Source organism: Watersipora subatra, chromosome 7 (assembly GCF_963576615.1).
Source record: "Watersipora subatra chromosome 7, tzWatSuba1.1, whole genome shotgun sequence".
Lineage (NCBI taxonomy): Eukaryota > Metazoa > Bryozoa > Gymnolaemata > Cheilostomatida > Watersiporidae > Watersipora > Watersipora subatra.
The window spans coordinates 54,459,139-54,483,192 of NC_088714.1; positions in this window are offsets into that span (position 1 = coordinate 54,459,139).

Here is a 24,054-nt window from a genome sequence, read left to right on the forward strand (position 1 = left end):
ATTATTCAAATATTAGAATAATATTATAATTTTATTATATAATATTATGTGTTCTCAGTTTGGTTGGTTGATATTGTGGCAGCTTTAAAATTGGTCCTTGTTATTCCGCAGCTCCTATATTATTACAGATCTGCAAAACAACATGAAAAGTATTTTTAAAGACTTAGACCATGTGTATATAATATCTTAGTATACATATATTTATCACTAATGCTTATTATGTTGAACCGTATACTTTATTATGCAAGTGAAATCGCAATTAGTCAGTATTTCATACGGTATGACACATACGTATTTTAATCAAACATGAAGAACACCTCTGGTTACAATACCACTCAAATACTAACATTCTAATTCACAGTCATCTGAGTCTTTTGCATCACTACTTTCATCTCCATCCTCTTTATTTCTATTGCTACATCAGCTGCATCTGCACATGTCCGTACATTTGAGATCTGTTTTGTTACACTGACAGTAATGAGACTGGCACCCAGTTTTGCATCGAAAAAACATGTTATGAGCACATCAGGAGGTGCTGGTTGTTGTGTCATCTATCTAGCTATAAGCTCTTCATCTTCCATAATCCATCCATGTTGCTGAGGGGGTGAGGCATTGATGATGATTTGCTTGGCTCTTCTCCATATCGCGGCCTGATAGGCAGCCCTAGTTATATGGAGATTTAACTCATCTAGTGTGGGTGGTAGGTTTGGTTGTGATGTGCGAGACGGTCAGCAGAAAACCATATACAGTGATTCTTTGATGGAATTTGTCTCTTCACCATATAATCTGCATATGAATGTCTCAATAGATTCTCCTATTGCACCATCAACTTCAAAATATGTTCCTAATAATTTCAGTGTGCTACAGAACTCAGGATTGTTCTTTAGCAGCTTGAAGGAAGTTATCTTCTCTTTGGAATAGAATGTGCTTACACTGTCGCATCCACTTAGAGCATGGAGCCCAATCAATGTTTTCCATCGTTCGGGTGTAAGGAGACAGACAGCCTATGGTTACATATCTCAACTGCTCCTTACCACAGCAGTAAATGAGTTTCTGTGATGGCAGCTCATCCACTAGAGATAGACAGCTTAGGAAAACATTTGTGTCCTGGCACTTGACTAGAACTTTTGAGCTGAGTTTGTCTTCCATTATCTTTGCGATATGTGATAACATGCACGTATCTGCCTCCTCGTGGTCTGATGCAAAACTATCTATTTGGCTTATAGCAATTGATCCATCAATGTCTTAGCTGATCACGTGGCATTCTTAAAAAAAAGCTGTTACAAGATCTAGTTTCTGTTTAACAGTTGACTTGCTCCATGTATCCTTCAAAGATTTCACTAGGGCAGTCTTGCTTGAGCAATCTGCTAAAAACTCAGACTATTTTGGTACTGATTAGTTTGGACTAAGCACAGCAACCTTCTGCCTTCCTTTCACACTTCTACGACTTCTCTTTCCCCCATTAATGCTGATATCAGGGTATGTGTCACAAACAAAATCCACACGACATGTGTGATACATGCTTGCAATACTAACTATCCGTTGCAAAAGCTGACTTGCAACCATGCCAAAAGTTGGAGGAGCTTTCAAGATCTGAATTTTGGCTATAGCAACAACCACAACAGCGTCAAAGACTGGTAGCTGATCCCGGTTAACATAAATTGGTGGATGGTCATCAGCATCTTTCTCAACAGCAGCCATCAGAGCCGAACTTGTTTGACTTGATGGATGCATTGAAATCAATTTCTTTGGTGCTTAACTTCTTCTGGACAAATTCTGAAAGCTGTTTCTCTCCTACATGTATCACATTTGCTATTTCAAGATCCTGCTTCACTTCAATGAAGGCTTTTGCACCACTGGTAATATGTACTAGCTTGGCGGTTTGAAATGCAAATAGATTTATTCTTGCTGTTATGAGTCTTTCGTGACTTCCTTCATTTCCTCATCAGCTTTGCATGCCTTTTCACCCATATCATAACTTGCTGTATCCGAATCACCAAGAACTAGCATCTTCTTCATGTCTGCATGTACAGCTGTTTGTTCCGCGTGATATAGGGTCCAGAGCTGAGAGGCGGATTACTTCCTGGTAAACCCTATGATTCCACCGTGAGACTTTGAGTTTATTCTAACTGTTTGCTCAATAGATTGATCACAAGCAATAGAGCTGAATGGACAGTGATGTCGTGATTGATAAGTAAAATACCCCTTCTTAATAAGAGCCTCATACATCTTGCTATGCGATACTTTCAGATTAGTCATCTCAGCATAGTACAACATGCCATATCTAGCGTAGTTTGTGGTCATATGCAAAAAACCAAGGAAAGATCATACATGTAATTTATCTATACATTTATGTCCAAATTGTAGGCTGTAACACGTCATGTAAACTGCAAAGTGTTAGTTTTGCTGCTCCCAAAAAGTGCAGCCAAAATTGAAAATGTTTTTTTTTTCTCACACCAAAGTACTATCATCATGAAGCAATCATCATGAATTTGTAAAGTTATAAATATCTAGTCTCACTTTTTCTGATGTGTATTACATTCTTTCTGTCTCTTCTCATGTATTTTCTCAGTTCTTTCTATAACAAGTTTATTACAATACTATTTATAACAGGCATAACAAGTCTGAACTCTCATCAAAGTTCTGAATGCTTAGCACATTTTGAGCAATTTCACATGAAATGCTCTTTTCTTCCAACATCAACCATCTGCTTGAATAATGTTTGGCTGTCCCATATTTAAGTTTAGTCACTCTGACTAGGGTTTTATTCACAGACTGAACAAGACAGTGAAATAAGCAGTCTTGCTGCATCCTTGGTAAGGATTAAAAAATGCTGAGAGTTGACTCACCAAATCTCAAATAAAAGCATTTATTAGTTTTCAAGATTATAAAATAGTTTTTTTTGTCTGATATGTAAGGTTTTTCAAGCAAACTTGGAGTTGCCTCCTCCCATTTCAAAAGTGCTCTCTAACTCATAAATGTGCAAACAGATAAATGTAGAAACATTATAATTGAATTCAGCGTAACTTTCTGACTAAGAAACATCTCTGGATAAATAGCCCACTCTCTGAAGGAAAAGACTGAAAGATAAGTTTGTTTCTGCTCTACTATATAGTAAGTAATAGGAAGTAGATGGTCCTGCCCTTTTAGCCGTCTTCAGCCCCAGCCATTTTCCTGAGGTTCAGTGAGCAAGTCCTGCATGGCTTTCCAAATATTTGGGTTCGATTTCCTTCATGTACAATGTTTTTTCTAACACTCTTAGCGAGGCTTGGAATAGACAGACGGGCAGACACAGTTCTCATTATAGTAAAGGATGTAAAACAATGGCTCTGCAATCAAAGAAAACAGGAGTACAGAACTCATCTATATTTGCTATATAGAAGAGTTATGTACTCTTGATCTTTCACTGATTCTAATGAAATCTGTACTATAATCATTACAACACAAAGATTCGTGTCTGTGTCTATTCATTGGTTCAAAGCCACATTAAGAGCATTAAGAATAAAAAGTGCACTGCATGAAAATCAAACCCACATATTTATATGTTGATATCTATAGCCATGCACACTAGCACTGCACCACTCGATCAACTTCCATCATTCAAGAGTAATTGTGCCAATACAATGGTTATTACACATGAAAATCTCTCACAGTGCATGAGGCTGCCAGCATACTAGATTTTCTTATGTGTTCTGTTTTAAAAAAAAGAATTCAGATAGATGTATAATGGAGTTGTGCACTCTTTCAGATAAGTTCTTAAAGTGGCAACTAATGTAGCTATTATATATTATTGGTTTATGTATTTTGCTTACAAGAACAGTTTTTACAATATTCTAAAGCTAAAGAGGTTAATTAGCAAACTATTGAAGTTGTCCACTCATCACCATGGCCAGTAGGGGTAGTTGAATCACCAAGCCATTTTTATGAAACATTTAATGGACGACAACTTTAGCGAAGCAAACCGGAAATTTGTAAAAATTGAGCAAAACTTGAAAAATGTGTGGCCAATCTTTTTAAGATTTTGTTTTACAAAGTATAGTTAAAAATATAAAATATTTCATTTAATACTGAATAGTTTTTTAATGTACATAGCTTTTAAATGTTTATATCTAGTTTCCTTTCCTGATTGTTTGCTAGTATATAAAGCTGTCTTGAGTGTTGTAATACAAGTCAACAATTCTCTATGCTTTGGACAAATAAAAACAAGTAAAAGAATGCAAGTAGTATATAGAGAGCAGATCTACACACAAAAGTGACGGATCCAGCGGGGGGATAGAAAAAGGGGGTTGTGAATTAAATTGGCTAGGGGTGTAGATTGAATCGTGTGGAGTTGAATGAGATGTTGGGGTTTGGGGGGAAATTGTGGTGTAGAGTAGGGGGTTGAATTCGAGGGGTTACGGATCCGCTCCTGGCGTAATCGGCGGATTATCTGTGGATGAGTCATCGGATTAGCGGGGGATGAGTCATCCGATTGAACGCGGATTATCGCGGGATTAGTCGGGGGAATCGTCGCGGATTAGTCGGGCGAATCGTCGCCGATTATCGGTGGAATAGTGGGGGTGAATATCTGGGACATCGAGGGCTGGATGGTTTTCCGGAGTGGATCTCGCGGATTATCGAGGAGAGCGAGAGATTACCTAGCGGATGAGTGAGGGGGTTAATATCTGGGACACCGAGGGGTTGATTTTCCGGAGAATGTTATATATTTGAAACATGGAATATATATGAGAAAGTGTTTATGTGCAAAGTGGAGAATGTTATATATTTGAGAACGTTGAATATATATGAGAAAGTGTTTATGTACAAAGTTTTTTTTTTGAAGATTTGATGTTTTTGTAATGTTGAAGCTCTTGAATGGTTAAGAATTTTAAGGATTTTTATTTTCGGTTTTTATATATGTTGAATGAAAGATCAGTTTTATTACAAAATTATTCACTTTAAAAGATATATTTATATGTATTATTCATTATTTCCATCATCATTTCGTTTCAATAAAAATAAAATAGTTTATGTTTAACTTGAAATATATGAAATGTACAAGTAGATAAGTCACAATAAAGATAATATAGTATAAATGAAACATTGAGTATATATAAGAAAATGTTCATGTACATTCTTTAAAACGAAGTGTACAAGTAGATAAGTCAGAATAAAGATAATATAGTATAAATGAAACATTGAATATATATAAGAAAATGTTCATGTACATTCTTTAAAACGAAGTTTGTATCGAGTTGTTCATCAATCACTCATCGTCATCGGAAATAAGTGAGATAGAAGGATCCTTTTTGCATTGTACCGAACTCTCGTAAAATCTGCTTGCTTCTTCATGTCCCATGACTACTACATCGTAGTATTCGCGAGTATTGTGAGATGTTACTAGCCCCTTGTATATAATGATACCCGGACAATTTTCTTTCAACGAAAGGGCACATCTCGAAGGCATCGTTAAAGTTCCTTGAACTTCCTCTCCATCAACTTTGGTTGAAAATGCTACAGTTGGTACCACATCCACATTGCCTTCACCATCTTTGTATTCACTTGCTCCAACATTGTGATAGTGGAAAATAGATGGTGCTTTGAACTCCTTGAGATGACGAATCTCGAAATGTTGTATAAGTTTTTCAAGTTTCTTCGATCTCAGATTGGCTAGAGTACGTTTCATGTCTGAGGGAGTTGAGGTTCCTTCTGTTACTCTTCTTAAGTCATGGTAACTTCCCTGTCCATTAGCCTTAGGTTTTAATCCAAGATATACCATAATACTTGGATAAGACAGCGGTCCATCCAGAAATCGTTTTGGAGCAAATACAGCAGTAGATTTACTAATCCCATTTTCCACATAGTTGAAGTGAATGATACAGCACGCTCCATGGATCGAATGAGCTTCTTCCGTTTTTGTCACCTCCATAATCAATCCTATTGAAAGATCTGACATTTTCTGCAGTGATTTTGCTTCCATTAAAGTAGCCTTACTTAATGTTCTTAACTTGTCTGCCACATCTTTTACCCTTTGCTCCAAATTCGTTTCGATTTGGTTGGATTTCTTCTTCTTCGTTGAAGGAGTCGTGTTAGAAAGAGTTACAGGTGAAATTCTCTTTTTCGTCATCTTCACTGAACTATTCGATCCAGGTTTTATCACTCCAGATTGAGTATTATCCTCCATAGTTGTGTAGTGTGTTAATTCTCTGAGTTTGAATGAAGAACTGATATCGTTTTAGTAAAATTCTGCTGGTTATATACAATTCTCCTCATCAAATGATTAATGAGTTTTGATAAATTTAGTTGCATCATCCATAATATCAGAAGACTTTTCGCGAAATTGAAAATCGCGAGATTCAATTTCGCGAAAGTTGACTATATAATATATATAATGTGTAATTTCGCGAAATCCAATTTCGCGAAATTCACTTTTCGCGAAATTCAATTTCGCGAAAGTTGACTATATAATATATATAATGTGTAATTTCGCGAAATCCAATTTCGCGAAATTCAATTTCGCGAAAGTTGACTATATAATATATATAATGTGTAATTTCGCGAAATCCAATTTCGCGAAATTCACTTTTCGCGAAATTCAATTTCGCGAAAGTTGACTATATAATATATATAATGTGTAATTTCGCGAAATCCAATTTCGCGAAATTCACTTTTCGCGAAATTCAATTTCGCGAAAGTTGACTATATAATATATATAATGTGTAATTTCGCGAAATCCAATTTCGCGAAATTCACTTTTCGCGAAATTCAATTTCGCGAAAGTTGACTATATAATATATATAATGTGTAATTTCGCGAAATCCAATTTCGCGAAATTCACTTTCGCGAAATCCAATTTCACGAAAGTTGAGTGAGACAAGTTGGATTAGAAGTGATTTATAGCTTTTGTGCAGGTTCCACCTCCTTGAACTTGACTAGTATAAATACAGCCAAGTTTGATGGGCTCACCATTATCGAGAGTTTTTTTCGAACTATTTCTATACCTAACTGCATTATATATCTCACAAAAGTTTGGATTAATTCTACAATTTGGATATCTACGTATAATCTTCTCTCAGAACTTTGGATTATATTTCTCCGAACTAACTGGATTATATATCGCACAAAAGTTTGGATTAATTCTACAATTTGGATATCTACGTATAATCTTCTCTCAGAACTTTGGATTATATTTCTCCGAACTAACTGGATTATATATCTCACAAAAGTTTGGATTAATTCTACAATTTGGATATCTACGTATAATCTTCTCTCAGAACTTTGGATTATATTTCTCCGAACTAACTGGATTATATATCGCACAAAAGTTTGGATTAATTCTACAATTTGGATATCTACGTATAATCTTCTCTCAGAACTTTGGATTATATTTCTCCGAACTAACTGGATTATATATCTCACAAAAGTTTGGATTAATTCTACAATTTGGATATCTACGTATAATCTTCTCTCAGAACTTTGGATTATATTTCTCCGAACTAACTGGATTATATATCGCACAAAAGTTTGGATTAATTCTACAATTTGGATATCTATGTATAATCTTCTCTCAGAATTTTGGATTATCTCTGTTTCACTGGATTATATTTCTCCGAACTAACTGGATTATATATCTCACAAAAGTTTGGATTAATTCTACAATTTGGATATCTATGTATAATCTTCTCTCAGAACTTTGGATTATCTCTGTTTCACTGGATTATATATCTCCGAAATTTGAATACATCAAGGAAATGTATCCGGCATCTTCCCATTCAGAAGGAGACTGGAGCAAATCTGATGAGGTGAGTTGATTTACAATAATTGGTGGAAAAAATTTTTAATGAATGAATAAATGTAGAGAGAATAGTAAAATGAGATTTTTAATTCTTGGCAGCTGGAAATCTTCCTCAAAGATGTTCAAGCTTTCACGAGAGCATAATTTAATTTCATCGGAAAATTCTGCTCCTTCCACTTCAATTGATAATAGAGAAAGAAGCAGAAGTAGGGAAAGAAGTGTATCATCCGTTTCAGCTAATAAATATATCTGCTTAGAATGTTCGACTTCATTTAACAAAAAATCAAACCTCAAAAGACATGTTAAACACATTCATCTCCAATCGAATGAAAGTTCAGAATCGTTTACAACATCAACTAATGATTCTTCGGAACAATATCACGAATATGATGATGATGATGATGCCTCGATTATTATACAAGTTTCCAATCCCCCTTTCATTTTCGAAAAAGTAAAGATTGTTTCTCATCATTCTTCATTTCGTTCTGCTTCAACTCAAATTGGAAGAGGAGATCTTAGTCGATCTAAGATAACAGTAACTCCTATTACTCGAAATCCTGCTGATGATGAATCCGATGAATCAGATGTATCAGAAGAAGAAAATACAAATGAAATCGAAGAAAATAGATATTTATCTGATCAACCTACAAATCAAATCGAAAGAAACGAAAATGAAGTGGACGCTGATGATGACAATTTAGTTGGTATTAATGATAGAGTCGAGCCCATCGTTCCTATCGAAAATGAAAGAGAACAAGATAATCAGGATATCATTCCTGTTAATGATGATGAGGAATGGGATGAGTTAATAAGAAGATATTGGAATGCTATGAAAACAAAAAGACGACGAGGAAGAGTTGTTGAAACGTTAAACGTAAATTTATGGAATGGAAATATTCCTCAAGCAGAACTTCCAACTCCAAACCATTCGGAAAGAATATGGAACGAGATGTTGACAACTTGGAATGGGTTACAAACAAGAGCTAAGTTAAATTGTAGTGTGGGATGCATTCTTGAACATAAAACTTCAGGAGAATTAAGATATTTTCATGCTTCATCGAATAATGCTACAATTTTCAAAAAAGCAAAACTGATTACAACAAGACAGGAACTACAGAATTTCTTTGAAGAATTGACAAGACAAGATCTTGCTGCTATAGCGATTCGAGAACGCCCGAATACAGCTTGGAAATTGAATGTAATTACCAATATTTCATTCTATTTCTATAAATTGATTGGAATGGGACAAATAGGAATGGCTTCAGATCTTCCGACTCACATTCTTAACAATCGACATGTAATCACTATGCATAACATTCCTCGTAGCTGCACTCCTTACACAGACAATCTCTGTTTCTTCAGATGTTTAGCATTGAAGGTAATGTGTAAGTGTTCAAACCGATGTAGTTGCACCAGACAAAGACCAAAACAGCAACTTGTGAAGGTGCTATTTCAAAAGTACTCGAATCACATTTCTTCTTCCTCATCCAACAAAGTTCTGATGAATAATTTTCCTGGAATTGAGTTAGGAGACTTAATTTCTCTTGAGAAATGTTTTGACCTCCGTATAACCGTATTTTCTCTGAATGCTGATGAAACCTCAACAGTCATCTGGACATCGTCCCAAAAAGAGGGAAAGGAACTCTTCCTCGATTTGCAGAACTCTCATTTCAGTTTCATCAAGGATGTTAATGCTTATACTAAAGGGTTTAGTTGTCCTTCCTGTGAAGTGAGCTTTACAAAAAGAGGAAATTTCAATAGACATAAATGTAGTCAAGAAGTAGTAACAAACTTCATCTTCGAAGGAGGAAAGTTTAAGGCAACACCTACAATTTTCGAACAACTGAAACGAGAGATAGGAATATCCGTGGCTGAGGAAGATACTTATTATCCCTTTTTAATCACCTATGATATCGAGTGTTATCTTCCAAAATCCGACCTTCCACCAAATTCCAATTCGGTTACATTCACATCGAGACACGAATTGATGAGTATATCAGTTTGTTCAAATGTACCCGGATTTAAGGATCCAAAGTGTTTTGTAAGTGAGGGAGATACTGATTCTTGTATATCTTCTTTTGTTCAGTATATTTCCCAAATTGCTGATGAAGCCCGGGATATCCTTGAAAAAAAACTTTACTACATTAGACAGTTGATGAAGGCAAAAGCTGAAAAGCAAGGAAAAGTTGAAGAAAGATTTAAATCCTGCAAATTTTCCAATCCTCGAGTATACCATTCAAGAGAGGAATTTTGTCATTTATTTAATCGTTTCGACAAATTCATCTCATGTATTCCGATTCTAGGATTTAATTCACAAAACTACGACCTGAATGTGATGAAAGGACCTCTACTTCGATGTCTTCAAGACACAGAAGACGAAGATTTTGATTTTGTAGTGAAAAGAACAAACAAGATGAGCTGTATTCAATCAAGAAGATTCAAATTCTTGGATATTTCCAACTTCATTGCTCCAGGATTTTCCTATGCAAAGTATCTCAAAGCTTTCAAATGCTCTCAACAAAAAGGATTCTATCCTTATGAATATATGGATGATCTTGAGAAGTTGAAACAACCGTTTCTACCAGCTAAAGAATGCTTTTACAGTTCTTTGAGAGATGAACATATTTCGGATGCTGATTATGAAATCTGTTTAAACATTTGGAAACAAGAGAAGATGAAAACGTTAAAAGATTTTCTAGTATGGTACAACAATCTCGATGTAGTACCATTTGTTGAAGCTGTAGAAAAACAAAAAGAAGTTTACAGAACCATGGGAATCGATATGTTGAAAGATGCCATTTCACTTCCTGGATTGGCAGTAAAATGGATGTTGAAACTTTCAGATTCGCCTCCTCATCCTATGAGTTCTCATCATCAGACAATCTCATCACATCATTTCAAAGCTTGTCAACCTGTCTGTCTGATCAAGGAAAGTGATAAAGATATTTACTTTACTATCAAGGACAATATCGTAGGTGGACCTAGCATTGTTTTTCACAGACTTCATGAGTCGAAGAAAACACTGATTCGAGAAAGAAAGTTTGGAAAGGAATCCAAACTTTGTGAACTTATTCTAGGAGTTGATGCAAATGCATTATATTTGTGGAGTATGATGCAAGAAATGCCTACTGGAAACCCTAGAATAAGACGATTCGAAAATGGATTTGCATACACTCATTCTCGAAAAAATAGCATGGCTGCTCATGGATGGTTACAATTTTTGACTTGGAAGGACAATATTCAAATCTTACATGAAAACAACGATAAAGAATTTAGAATTGGACAACATAATCTTCCTGTTGATGGATATTGTGAAGAATCGAATACAGTGTTTCAATTTCATGGATGTTTCTGGCATGGACATAACTGTAACAAGACCAAAGGAATAAGTATACATCCATATAAGAATCGACCCATGAGTGAAGTTCTGGAGGAAACGATAAAGAAGGAAGAATATGTTAAAGAACTTGGATATCGTTTAGTAAGAATCTGGGAGTGTGAATGGAACAAGATGATTGAGGATAACACCGAGATTAAGAACTTTATTAGTATCTTCAACGAAGAGTTTTATCCTTCCAATTCCTTTGCCACCGAGGATGAGATTATTCAGCAGATTATAAAAGGGGAGATATATGGATTCATTGAATGCGATATATCTGTTCCTGAAAACTTATACGAAAAGTTTTCAGAAATGAGCCCCGTTTTCAAGAATACATCTTTGAATAGAAATCATCTTAGTGAAAGTATGAAAGAATTTGCTGAAAAGGAAGGAATGCTACCTCAAGAACAACGAACTTTGGTGGGGAGTATGTTTGGAGAAAAAATTTTACTACTCACCACTTTAGCAAAATGGTATCTTAATCATGGATTGATTATAACCAAAATATATCAAGTCATAGAATACACCCCTAGAAGAGTTTTCCAGTCATTTGGAGATTCTGTCTCAAATGCTAGAAGAGCTGGTGACAAAGATCCTGACCAAGAGTTGATAGCCACAACCAATAAACTCATTGGAAATTCATCGTACGGGAAAACAATCACTGAGAAATTAAAACATCGAAATGTCAAGTATATTCAAGGAGATTATGAAGCATCCTTGAGAATACGATCACACAGATTTGAATCTTTGGAGGAAATCGTTGATAGCTTCTATGAGTTGACTCAACACAAGCCTTCGGTTAGTAGTATATATTTATTATCTTATTGATATATTTGCATCATAATGAAAAATTTACTTGAGCTAATATATGTAAAGGAATCTAATAGGACTGTATATATTTATTCAGATGAAAATGGATATACCTGTACATATCGGATTCTCCATATTACAACTGGCTAAACTTCGGATGTTGGAGTTCTACTATGACTTCATGGATAGGTAAGTAATCTCATTTGTATCTTTTAGAAAAAATATGTATAATGGTAAACATTTGAATGATAATTTTTGAAATGGGAGTATTATAATACTAAGATAACAAGAATTAAGGATTGAAATTTTTTATTTTAGATACTTCGACAGAAAGGACTTCCAGTATGTGGCGATGGATACAGATAGTGCCTACATGGCTCTTTCAGCACCTATGGATAATATCGTTAGAAAAGAGATCGCTGATATATACTACAAAGAATATGGAAAATGGTTTCCTAGGATGTATTGCGATCGACACGCGGATGATTTCCAACTCTGTAAATCTGTTCCTACAAAGTTGTGGGAATTACAAAATTGTTGCAAAGAAGTATATCAATATGATATAAGGACTCCTGGTTTATTCAAAGTAGAATTTTCAGGACATGGAATAGTAGCCTTAAATTCTAAGACTTACTTTTGCTGGAATGATGAAACTCATTCTACAAAGCATAGCAGTAAAGGATTAAGTAAAACTACAAATAGTTTTACAAAAGACACTTTTTTAAAAGTATTACATTCAAGATCTCCTAAGGAAGGGGTAAACAAAGGTTTTGTAAAAAAAGACAATAGAGTGTTCTCATACACTCAACTTAGAACTGGATTAACATATTTTTATTCAAAAAGAAGAGTATGTAACGATGGAGTGAGCACAGAATATATTTTAGCATAATTTTTAGAAGTGAATTTGTTGTTAAGTATATATGATAGTAGAGTTTTGCTCCTCGATGTATTATTACTATAAAATTTTATTTTCTTCATTGGCTCTTCTTTTCGTATATACAATATCAATAATATATAACTAAGCTCATATAAATTCAATATACTATCCAATGTAAAATCATTTCGAATGTAGACTTTCTCATAGTAACATGACTCAAAACATTCTGATTAAAGATTTTGTTCCATTCGAGGTTGCAGAAATAATCCCAGATAACATCTTGGTTCATCTTGACAAAAATGAACAAATTCGTACTCATCTTACCGAGGAATGTTTATACTACATTCTAGGAACAGCTGCTTTTAGAAAAGTTGTGTCATTGAAAAGATTAAAGTCCAACTGTGTCTGCAGTGCGTTGGAATGCAGGGAATGTTTGGAATCAACATTATGTGTAAAAGAAATATCGATAACACCCTCAGATTTGAAGATGACCTTTGAATGGGTTGATCTTGAAGCTACCATTCGAGAAGGTAAAATTGGAAAAGAGGTTGATTTAGAATGGATTAACAGATTTATCGCGACCGATTTTAAAACGATGGAAGAAACGATTTTTGAAACCGTGTTTTGGAATAGAATTCGGCACTACATGACTCATCCTACTCAACGTGATGAAACGAAACATCTGCTCTTCAGAAGACTCATTCATATAGCACAATTTCCATTAATCGGAGAAAACGTGGAAGAGGAAATCGAGCATGAAATTGATGATGTAATTATAGATGAAAAATCTGTTGGATGAAAATAAAAAAAAAAAGATTCGGAATGATATTAAGTCTACTCCTCTAGATTTCTCCACCATTCTTCAATTTAGCTCTGTTGGTGAAGGAACCAAAAAAAAAAAAAAAACGAAGAAAACAGAAACAATGTCAGTTATATTTCTAGAGGAGTTTATTCCAGCTCATCTTAAGGATGGACAATTATCAAGAGTGGTTGTAAAGAAAAACACAAAAAAATTCATCAGAAGAGTTACTGAAGAAACTTTTTACTATGTTATCGGATTCTATATCTATAAACGTTTCGTAACATATTTAGAAAGTCGGTGTGGATGCTTCGAGGGAGCTCGAGGATGTCAATATTGTATTAGAATAATGCAAATACGATATGGAAATGAAGGATTGACTCGACAAGAACTTCATGAGACTTTTGCCGAACTCGATATTGGAACGTGTTTGGAATCTGCTCAAATCGGACCAAGGAGTGACAAAGTCCAACTATCATTATTATCCTCACTTGATTGGAACACACCTTCAAACATAATATTAACCGAAACAAGACTTTATCCATATTTGAGAGGAGAAGCCAATGATCAACATGCTACAAATCGTTACTTCAGTGAACTCCTACATATCAATGGGAAGAATTGATAATCATCACAGTTAGACTTTGCATAATTCTTTATATTTAATCACTTTATATCCAAGAAGGATTGACTCATCAAATAGAATTGAATAACTTTTTTTGTGTATAGTATTTCAAGATAATTTTGAAGAATGAACTATATATATTATATTGACATACTTTTTTATGCATTTTCTTTGCCTACTTCAGTCAAGAGAGTAGTATTTTAAAAAGACACTATGACTATAATGAATTTGCACATTATAATATTTCTCATTTTACGCTTTACGGGAATAATAAATGGAAATCAAAGAATTCAATATGTTACCGATGCGAATAACTGCTTAAGCAGAACACTCAATGAATTTGAAGTTTCATTACTACTTCCATTCGAAGAAACTACTTTATATCACAAGAATAATGAAACATGCGGAAGAATATTTCCATTGGACTACATTCATTGTGGTTATCCATTACCAGGCAATCACAGATTTGCGTGTAAAGAACTACTAAATGAAGATGAAGCAGATGGAAAAAACCTATACCTTAATCCTATAGTGTCAGCTTCATCGGAGCAAGTTCTAACATATTCTGAATGTGAATATTCAGTTCAAAATTCCACAATCGATATTCTAATTGATTTCAAATTATTCTACAGAGGAGAATTATGTGGATATAACTCTACTCTTTCAATGTTGCAATGTCCTCCAGGATCGAATTTTCAAGATATTGACTTTATCTGTAATCTTCAACCTATTTCAAATTCTACTACACCTAAAGATACCTTCATATATGATAATATTGGAAATAATGAAGGATTAGATTTGTTACTTCCTGTTCAGTTTCTCAATTCTTTGGGAAAATCAACTCTTATTTTAGTTCTTCGATGTGACACAGAAATTGATGAAAGATGTATTCCAAAACTTTCCTTTTTAAAACGAATGACAGAATGATTTTGAATTTTTTGTAACATTTATAGTTTATATTTTATAATAAAAACTTATCTCTCATTCAACCAAATATATAACAATCTCCGGAAAATCAACCCCTCGGTGTCCCAGATATTAACCCCCTCACTCATCCGCTAGGTAATCTCTCGCTCTCCTCGATAATCCGCGAGATCCACTCCGGAAAACCATCCAGCCCTCGATGTCCCAGATATTCACCCCCACTATTCCACCGATAATCGGCGACGATTCGCCCGACTAATCCGCGACGATTCCCCCGACTAATCCCGCGATAATCCGCGTTCAATCGGATGACTCATCCCCCGCTAATCCGATGACTCATCCACAGATAATCCGCCGATTACGCCAGGAGCGGATCCGTAACCCCTCGAATTCAACCCCCTACTCTACACCACAATTTCCCCCCAAACCCCAACATCTCATTCAACTCCACACGATTCAATCTACACCCCTAGCCAATTTAATTCACAACCCCCTTTTTCTATCCCCCCGCTGGATCCGTCACTTTTGTGTGTAGATCTGCTCTCTATATACTACTAATGCATAAATGATAATTCAATTGTCTGCAAAATCTGTCTTGCTATCCTGCATGATCTCAAAGAGTTGAAGTTGTCCTCTTTCGCTACTTAACATTTGTGCTAAATCACAAAAATGTCATGGATAAATATCAACCCTTTACAACTGGATATTTTGAGTATAACAATCAATAGTACACTATTATTTGTTATTATTTCTTGCTAACTATAATAAAAAAATATTGCTTTGGATAAGTATGAATATTTTTATTAACAAGTTTTAAACAGCTCTTGTATATTTAGTGCTCTCAATAATTTTGTTTTATTCTGAGCTTTGAAACCTTTTGGACTAGCTGTGTCTTTATTGTAATGTAATGAGCAACAGTTAGCCAAACCCTACTCTGATCAGACCACTGATGTAATTCATCTTTATTAACACAATAATAAATTGAAAAATAAATATAAATACACCAAGTACAAAACAATAAAAGTCAACAAAACATCCACAGACTTCCGGATGTGTAATACATATGTATGTCTATACTAAAAAACACGTTGATATAAAAATAATCATATTTAATCACATAAAATAAACTAATATAAATACTCCAAGTAAAAATAGAAAAACTCATCTGAAACACAGAGTTCACTAAGTGTAACACGTGTGTCTGGACATGCATGTGCTAATAAACCTTTTGTATAATGTGTCAAGTTAGTGCATGATTTAATGATATTAGAAATATCCTTGTTTATTTATACTGTTTTACAGAGTTTCCCTACTCTAACAATTAAGATATTGTCTGTCTACAAATCAGAAAGGTTGTTTATAGCTGGTCAGTGACTACTTTTATTGTTGATACTAAAGGTTTTATTTAAATCATTCATTTAGTTTGTTTTACTGCAATTCTCACTTGCGTTTAATGATAGATAGACTAATTTTCTAGAATAAAGGAAATTATTTAATTCTTGTTCTATTAGTCTGGAGTCTTTATTAGAATGTGAGTTCATTTTAACTGCATTTTATCCGGCCTTTTTTAACCTTTCCACCCTTTGCGCTTCCAATCTACTTGCGAGGTCTTTCTTCTGTTTTGATTCTCTGAATGTCATACCCGCGTAAATGGCTGGATCAAATGGTGGTAACTCCCTTGGTATAGGTAGCATTGCTATGCAGTTGTGCAGTTCCAACCAGTCCTGCTCTTCAAAAATAGCCAATGTAAACTGGTTATTCTCAGTCAGCTCTAGCAGATCAGTTCCTACATCCTTTGTTCCATCTTTAGGTTCATATGCATCGACAGCCTTTATTGTGATATGCAAGCCATACTCTTCCTGAAAATCTATTAGCTCTCTTGCACAGGGATTACACGGAGCCCTATTGAGGTCGATTGTGAGTTTGCTGCCTGATAACGGATCTCCTAGTTTTTTCTTCACAAGTGTAATAAGTCTTTTCTCAGCGTGTCCATAATCATCATCATCTTCATCTCTAGTTTTGTTGGTCACTCCAAAATATTGGTTATCACCTTCTCCATCTGTCAGTTTGGCAACTGCATAGGTTTTCATCTGGTTACCATAATAATATTTCCATCTAGTCGATGTTTTCACACCTAACGTCTGCCTGCGGAAGACCTCAAAGACGGTGTCTGAAAACAAAAGAAAAAACAATACGTGTTTCAAATCAGGCTTTTAACACTGGCCCTAACAGTACGCCATAGTGAGTGAGCAGCAAGTTTTCATTGACACAATTTGCCTAAAAGTGAACATTTTCACTTCAAAGGTTTACTTTTAAATTTTCCAAGTCTCAAATCGGAAGTCTAACAAAGAATTCTAGCAAATTCTAACAGTTCTCAGCACACCATAAAAAGAGCAAAAAGTCCTTGCTAACCTTTATTTACTTCAGGAGGCATTTATGTATTACAAGCAGATATCATTTATGTAATCAAAATCATATGTTAACATGTGAATTATTCAGTTAGGAAAAGCTGTTTAAAAATACCCAGAGGTGATAATGAACTCGTTCATCAACATTTCTTACTTAAAAATGGATTTGAACTGACCTTCTTCAGTGAAGGTAAACAGATTTTTAAGGCATCATCAACTTAATCAGAGACACAACTAAGGTTTACCTACCAATTTACCTACTCAATTTATTTAGAAAGTGTAAATATTTATCTTTATAATCTACATATTGTATTTGTTAGAAAAGGATCAACTCTCTTATTCAAGTAATTATTGTATTTTTATTACTATTCAGTACATAAAACTAGTTAAGGTTTGTTGTTTGCTATTAACTTGTATTGTGATAACAAAATACAAAATTATTGATTAATGGTATACTTAATAGTGCATTGTAAATTTTTATACCCACAGGTTAAGTACATTCAGCCGTTATTATTGAAGCAAACCTCATTTTTTAATTAAGAAGAAAGTACTTATCTTGCTTGGATCTTGAAGAACAAGGTAAATACAACTTACGTTTTTCTGAGTCATCTCTCAAGTTTCCATGCAGATCAACATCATCAATATCTTCCATTGCCACAACAATACCAGCCATGCAAACAATTCCTTTTGTGATAAGCTGAGTGTTTTTTACAGAAACTTTATAGTCCCTTCAGAAACCTTATAATGTAGTTTATGGTGCCCTGACTCACTTTTATACTCAATAACTTATCTATGATGAAGTCTTTAAAATGTTTCTTCAACCGCGGTTATTCAATTGGCTGTTTTTTTATATTGACATGTTGATTGGCTGATGCTCTGCCCGTCAGCAATGTTAACATTTAGTTGCTTGAAAGCCAGATTATATGATAGCAAATTAGTATAACATTAAGCAATTAGCTAATAAACCCAGCAATAGTAAGAACTTGGCAGCACAAGCTGACCTTAGATTAACTTAGATTCTATATGTAGAGAGAATTAATAAGATGTTTACTCAATACTTCTACACTCTTTAAACATTTCATTAAATACATTATTTATTACATTTATTAGTACTTTAGTGTAAGTTATTATGACATTAACGGTTTTTTCGGCAATGTAGAATACTGAGCCACTTCACCATCCTGTTTAAAATTGTCTAATGTATTACTAAGAGTGAATGATCAGGTTGCTCTGTGATTCTTAATATAACATTTTACTATATTAACTTAATGCAAATCAACTCTTATTATTACAGAAATTTGTTTAATGCTCACCACGGTCTTTATAATTAATTCTACTGTTTTAGGTATAATTATATCTACTATGTTTTAGATAAAATAAATATTTCTTTATAATATATATATATATCAATATATTGTATATATATTTACTACATACATATACTGTATATATGTTGTGGTTTTTTTAAATTTTCAACATTTTTATAACAGATTGCTGTGAACTTATTTGAGTTTGGTTAACATTGAAGTCCCAGAGATTGCCAAATAAATTGGCAATATTTCAGGTTAGACCCAAAGTCCCCTGTCAACAAGGCATTTTACTGCAATATCATGCTGGGTTAATATCATGAACACACTATAATAACTATGGCTGGAATATGAATTTCCTAATTCGGTGATGAAGAGTATTTGGGTCTTATTGACTTTGCTTTTATGATATTTAGTCAAGAGGCCACAGGACATTTTTGTGTCAATAGTTGGCAGAAGGTTGAATTAATGGGATCAACGAAAAATCAAGAACTATATGTACGATTAGGTGTCAATATTGTGTCAATAATTATACGCATTGGTGTAAATGACGTTATGTATCGCTTCATTGCAGGCTACACTTTGAAACACTGAAATAATACTTGCACCAAAATTGTGTAAGTTGTGAAACAATAAAAATATCCTTAAACAGTTGAAGTTTAACACTTGCAAATGCTTCAGTGTGAGTCTACCACTTCCCTCATATTAGCTCTACCCTATACACTACTGCACTGAACCATAGTTTGCTATAGCATATAGTGCATTAAACTATTGTTTAGTTATTTGTATCAGTCATGTGTTGCTGTCTCAAATAATATAATAACAAGAATATTTAAACAGGTTGGTATTTCTTTTTTATGCCTTGTTATAAAGTATATTTTCTTCTCAAATCTCGTGCATAAAAATTTGAAAGTTTTTCTTCTTAAGAGAACAAAGGCAGGTACCTCAGATTGCAAAAACAGTAAGTTATTGCTGTATGTACAATTGTTAAATGTTTTTTTTTACTTTGTCTGTTCATATTTTATATCTTGTCAGCAATGCTGTAAATAAAAACTATACTCAACCAAGCAGTAAAATGTGAGTAGAAATAAAATGCTATCGTTATTAAGATGACAAGTAGAAATTTAAAAAGTTTAAAGTATAAACTTACTTGTAGTTTTTAAGACTCAACACCTTTGTTGATAAGTATCACAGCTTACAACTAACAAGGTTTTGAATTATTTCACACTATTATTGGGTGTTGAAGTCATGTACATAAGTCATGGTATTAAGAGTAGCTAAGAGCTAATGGCTTAGAGTGCCTGACCTTTAACCTGAAAAATAGCGTTTAATTCCTAAAAAGGAACACCTGTGGTAACAAAATTAGCATCCAACCTTAAATTTCTGCCAGCAACTACGTATTACTCCAGTCATTGAGATTCCCTTGCTACTGGGTTCAGACATGTCCTAGTACATGTAGGATCACATATCAATTGGTTGTATAGTAATGCTCTTAACAACACATGCAGCCACTGGTTGTGACAAGTAAACCAGCATTATACTTAATAAATGGCATTCATTGTCATACATGTGTCCCCGTGTAGAAGCTCGTTCTTAACTACTTCGAGAGCTTCCTGAATGCTGTCAGCTTTCTCATCATTTAAGATGAAAGTTTCAACTACCCAAATAATAAATATGTCATACAGTATGTTATAAATTTACATGTATGTCTGTTTAAATTAGTACTAATAAAGTTTAATGATATCATGCTCAATACACTCATATCATATGACAATAGGTTGACAATCAAGAGCGTCTGTATGTCGAACTTTGTTTTAGTATGTACAGCTCTATAATAGCGCTTCATAAGATGATGATGATCTGCAGTTTGATGTATGAACAGCAGACTCTGTTTAGCTCTGCTAAAAGAACAGAATTGAAATCTATGATTTATAAAAATGACAAAATCATACTTGCCCAGTTGGGTGCATTCTGGGACTTGAGTTTTCAGGAATACTATCTTCAAAGACCGCCTCAATGTTAGGATCTTTGGCAGTTTGAAATAATTTGAGTAGTTTATGATATTCATTGACATTTTCTGTTATCTGTAAACATATTACGGAAAATTCTTTTGATTATAAGGCATTTTGCATGGTAAGATGACATACATCGACAAAAATGTTTTCTGTTTCTAACAGAGAAAGGTCCAATGCACAAACTCAGCTCAGTCATTAACATTCTTTTGGACAATCCAATGAGATAATATTGCAAATCTTACTAGTGAGCAATTTAAAAAGTTTCTATGGTTAGCAAACCTGTTACGGTGTCTCTCTTAAATACAAATCAACGCAATCAACACTTAATGTGTATTCCAGGTTACACACATTCTACTAATACACAGTGTAACAGAACAATTAATCTTCACTGCATTTTGAGACAGATCTCTATCTCGCTTTCTAGTTGGGTGTTTGAATGATTCTTTCTAGCGAATCACATGATAGCATTTCTCATTACCATCTTTACGCTGTTCTAATAGATAGGCTTGTGATAAGATATTTGAAAATATTTATAATATACCTTCACCTATTTTAACGTTCTGTAATATATTTTTGTTTTTATAACTGAAAACCTCTTGTAATAAATACGCATAGCTATTTTCATAAAGCTTATACTTGGTCACTTTTTGATTAAACATATCTTATGCTTTCAACTCCACTATTATTATATTAGTGAGACCATTCATTAATCTTTTTTAATTTTTTATACTGCTATTTAGTTAACTAGCTGTGGTGGTACTTTGTGAAAAATATAGTATAAAATCTACGGCGTTTTTGTGATGGTTGCGATTGACTGTTTCTTTTTTAGCTTTTAAATGCTTGCCATCTCATTGCCACATATTTTGCACCTACAACACAGCAGAGTAAAACATGATAAATCTTTTGATACCAAATAACTGTAATGTGAAATTTGTTGCAAGTCAACATTTAAGCTAGCGGTTTTTTTGTGTTTAAATGACATCAATTAAATTGTTTACACTTTCGGTACATTAATAAATGTTATTGGGCATTTGATTGAGTAGATTTTTATTACGAAAATCTGGTGATTCTCATAATAAACAATCTTACTAGGGTGGCTTAACACGAGTGTCACTACTTATAACTTTCAACTAGTAGAAATTGCCTTTGCTGGTTTTACTAACAAATGTTCTTGTTTTATTTACGCCACTAGCTGCTCGTCTTTTTGGAGTCTGGACGCTATTAGCCAGCGTTGTACATGGTTACTGCAGCCTTCATTTAAGGAACAAGTTGTAAGTTGCGTTTATGACTGGTATATATTCATTAGTATCTTGAGCAGTCAAATAACTGCTTCAAACAGTTTAACTTTTTCTATCATATTCTGAGTTCTTGTTGGTTTATTGACTGACCTTTACAAATATATTTGACTAATATTTACCATTTTTTAGCAGGAGATTTTAATTTCACTATATATTATAGTATTTTTATTGATGTCAGTGCTTGTCATTTTTTGGTCAGTCATTCGTGTGTCCAGTTATAGCCATAAAGTTTTAAGAACGAAAAGTCTGCTTCGCACTGGAATTAAACTCATAACCTCTGGTTCTGCTGTCAGATTTTCTATCCACTAAGCCAAGCGACTACATCATGATACAATGGAATAATTGCTGTCATTCTCATTACATCGGTTAAAAAACACACGCTCAACGCCCTTGCAAAAATACTATTCGTTACTACTAACACACTTCAAGACATTTTTGCAGAAGTTTTTTATATTTCACATAGAGCATGCAACTCTGAAATAAGTATACAAATATGTCAATGCGTTGAAGTACATATAAAAAGAACGATATACAATTAATACATACTTAGAGATACCAAGATTTTAACTTAAATAGGAGCCACTGTGTCTTCTTATTGCAAGTATTCACTGTCACTTGCTGAAACGCAAGAATATACTAACACGCGATCAACCCTTAATAAGTTCTTATCATATGTGTAATAAAGATTCGATTGCAAAGCAATGTGAAAAAAGTGTGTTGAAAAACTAAACTTTTGCAAAGTTACATAATAAAATAAGAATACTTGTTTTTGCATGTCTTCATGATTTAAAAGTTAACCAAAACTGGTATTTTGTAACTATAGGTGACGACGACAACAAAAGGGTATATTTGCAAATGTTATAAAGCTTAGATGAAGCTTGTTGAAAAGCCTGAGATCCTAAATGGTAATTGGCCATTAGGCATGTGTACGTTTTTCCTTAGCGGTAGAAAAGAAAACCATCACTATGCACCTGTGTTGGCATTTAATTTTGCAGTAAATTGGCTGTGATGAGGGTGAATGATGAAGATGATTGGCTGTGAATAAGGGTAATATTGGCTATAAGGTGAGTTCACCAGGTTGATTCAAGCTATGACACCAGATGGTTCTGCTTGAACACCTTATCTTACCCAGTCATCTTCTCCATTGTTTACCTACATTTGTAAGTAATTTTATGCCTTGCGTGAACATAGGAGTGTGCAGGAATCCTTGAGGTGCTTTTGAAGCTGACAATGGTTCAGGGTGTTTCAAAATGAAGTCAAGTCTACTAGTAAACCTAAAAACTCTGTTCTCTATCTTATTGCGGACCTACCTGTTATTATGGTTACACACTTAAGCCATATATCAATTTTGAAAGAATACACAAGGAGCTATTTTGGCAAGTAAACCATAAACTATTATGCCCTATGATGACAGAAATGCCTGCAGAAAGAAAATTTAATTGCATATTTATCCTCAAAACAATACACTAAACCAGCCAGAGGATGTCAGATGTTAACTGGGCAGGAAAAACACAAGTCATTATATCCTAGCATAATATATACATTTATTTACATGTACTTATTCAGATTCAACGTAAAGCAACAATATATTGCATATACAACAGAAGGAGAGACGTGAGAATGGAATAGACATACACTCCTGTAAAGAGCAAACATGGAGTAGAAGAAAGCCTCCAAGTATATATCCCTAACCTACAACAATAGATTGAGTATGTCACAAAAACAAGAATTGCATTGCTTGAGCTTACATTTTAATCTGTGTATTTTATGCTAATTTTTACTTTGTGTTAGTTTTAATTTTGTATTTTAAGCTAACTTTATTTTTATTGTATGCTAGC